We start from the raw sequence: 2,934 nt of genomic DNA, 5'->3' as shown, positions 1-2,934 counted from the left end.
GGTACAATACTTTAAAATATTGTATTTGTTTATTTTCAGTGTTTTGACTTGTGCAATTTATAAAAATATTTTCTAGTTCAATTTGTGAAGATAATTAAAAAAATGAAGAAGAGAATGTTATTGCTTCAGGAAGTGCCATTTATCAAAACAGAAACACTCTTCAACAACAAGCATTGTTTGAAACATTGTAATTCTCTTGAATCTAAACCAGCTTATTTTATTTATGCATTCTAACGTGATATCTACTGATGCAGAATTTCATTAATATTTCTGAACTCTAGTGGGGTTTGTTTTTCCTTTCAGCTTTGTGTTCATCTCTAACACAAAATTGAAATTTTTGTTTTGAGAGAGAGGATTGCAATATCATAGCTTTTAGTATAACTATGTGTTATTTTGAATTATCATTTTATATGTTGCTTGTTTTAATGGTAAATGTCTTCGGGTGATGTAGGGACTCCTAAAGATAATAGTTTGCAACTGTTTAATGTCTTAACTGAATAGGAAATAATGATTGACTTGTGGATAAAAGGCCAGTGTTTCAAGTAATATTATCTGAATATCTATAGGTAGGTATATTGAGCACAACGAGTCAAATATCTTGCCCATGTAAACAATAAAATACCTCCATAGATATGGACTATGACTAGGACTAGTAGTAATAAATATCCACTACCAAGATGAACTCGCTATACTAGAACCTGGAAAATTAGTCCTGATATTTCAGATTAAGAACTCTTTTGTTGCTTTCCATGACACTAATTTTCTATTTAAGACATCATTCATATTAAATCAGAAATATAGAATATTCTTTTCTACTCTAGGCACCAGGCCTGAAATTTTGGGGGAGGCAGCCAGTCGATTAGATCAACCCCAGTATGCAACTGGTACTTAATTTATTGACCTCAAAAGGATGAAAGGCAAAGTCGACCTTAGCGGAATTTGAACTCAGAACGTAAAGACAGACGAAATACTGTTAAGCAGTTCACCTGGCAAACTAATGTTTCTGCCAGCTTGCTGCCTTAGAATATATAAAATATTGACTACTGAATTGGTTATGCACTAGGAGTTGTGTCTTTGTGTGTTGGCCAAAGAAATAAAAGTCACAATAAGAGATAGTTGTGACTTTTGTGTTTTGGCAAGGGAGAGTGGTCAAAATAGGCTTAACCAAAGGTGACCTATGGTCAGGAAGCATAAAAGTGGATTTGCAAGGCGTAAGTGCCCTTACCCTCACCCCAATCATAGGCCACAGTGCAATACGAGAACTTCGTCCAGTAGATGGCACTGAGACAAAGGGAATGAGATTGATAATACAGAGTAGAAAGCCTGGTTGTTGTATTTGTTAGAATAAAAACACTTTCGAGCTGAATGCTCCAAAGAACTGCGAAATTTGAGCAAAAACAGGAAAATGAAAATAATGGAAATCAGCAGCAAAAGAAGATCCAAAAACCCCAGTTTCCAGAACATCATCATTTCTTCTTTTCATATATGCTAAAAATATGTAAATCTCAGTGGTCACTTCAACTTGGAATCAGGAATGATCAATTTATGAAACATTTGTGAGAATGAAAGCATTCCAACTGCTGTCATCCTGTCAGAAAATTTTTTCACTTTAGCTAGAATTAGTTTTCCAGCTGTTACCATCCTATCTTTTTTTAAATTCAATATTCAACTCAAATAGATGCAATACGTTGCAATTAATAAAACTGAATGCAATCTAAAGTAATGGAGACAATTTATGAGAGAATCTTTAAGCATACTTCTGTCATGCATAACAATGAATTTTTTACACCCTATTAATTTCATTATGACAAAATAACGTCACATGCTTATAAAATATGTGGAGGTATATAAGCATGCACATATCACCACCATCATCATCATTATTATTCCAAGTCTGGCTTCCATGTTAGATGTTTCAGCAGGATCTGACAAGCCAGATGACTGTGTTGAATGCTAATGTCTGGATAGCTGGTTGCCTTACAATCACCAACCACTTTGCACCCATTTTTTATAAAAATGTATATATACACACACACACACACACACACACACACACACACACACACACACACACACACACACACACACACACACACTTACTTTACATGTGTCTCCCTATGTTAGTATGGATTAGACAGCTACATATTAGTGTGACATTGTTTTACAGCTGGGTACCTTTCCTGTCACTTTTACACTCAGACATCCTTCCTGTGTATAAACAATACTTGTTTTTCAAGTAATGAATCTCTTATTCCACACATTTTCAAAGGTACTAAGTCGGTGGATTATTTGTTGGCAGGAGAAATGTCAGCATCACTACCTCCACTTGTAGATTCTTTCAGTTTCTATCTATCAAATTCACTCACAGACCTTTGGTCAGCATGAGTCTGAAGTAGGAGACACTTTTCAAAAAATTCATTGTTATGCATGACAGAAGAATGTTTTAAGATTCTCTCATAAATTGTATCTATTACTTTAGATTGCATTCAGTTTTATTAATTGCAATGTATTGCATCTATTTGAGTTGAATATTGAATTTAAAAAAAAGATAGGATGGCAACAGCTGGAAAACTAATTTTAGCTAAAGTGAAAAATTTTCTGACAGGATGCACAGTGGCACTGAACCCAAAACCAGTTGGTTGCCAGTTGAACTTTTTAACCACATGACCATGCCTATGTCTGGCATATTTGTATGTGAAAGTGAGTGTGTGTATTTGTAACCTCGTGGATATCGGTGGCGATATTTTATTCGTCCGTTTTTCCCTTCCCTGGACTTTCTTTGTTTCCGACAAAGAGCTCCGCTCGAAACGTCAAATTCTCTTTCTTTCCTTTCCCGAGCGTTTAGTAACACAGTCTGTATCATGCCCTCACGTTGTTTTTTGTTGTTTTTTTTATACCTTATATATATATATATATATATATATATATATATAT

At 34.5% G+C, this 2,934-nt stretch overlaps 1 protein-coding gene across 1 annotated transcript in view; it reads left to right on the top strand.

Annotated features, from left to right (window-relative positions):
• Positions 1-2,934, top strand: part of LOC106882438 (calcium-binding mitochondrial carrier protein SCaMC-2) — an 82,022-nt gene that overhangs the window by 50,386 nt on the left and 28,702 nt on the right. The window lies entirely within an intron of this gene.

The sequence above is a fragment of the Octopus bimaculoides genome, chromosome 2 (genome assembly GCF_001194135.2).
Source record: "Octopus bimaculoides isolate UCB-OBI-ISO-001 chromosome 2, ASM119413v2, whole genome shotgun sequence".
Lineage (NCBI taxonomy): Eukaryota > Metazoa > Mollusca > Cephalopoda > Octopoda > Octopodidae > Octopus > Octopus bimaculoides.
This window is presented reverse-complemented; position numbering and strand designations above follow the sequence as displayed.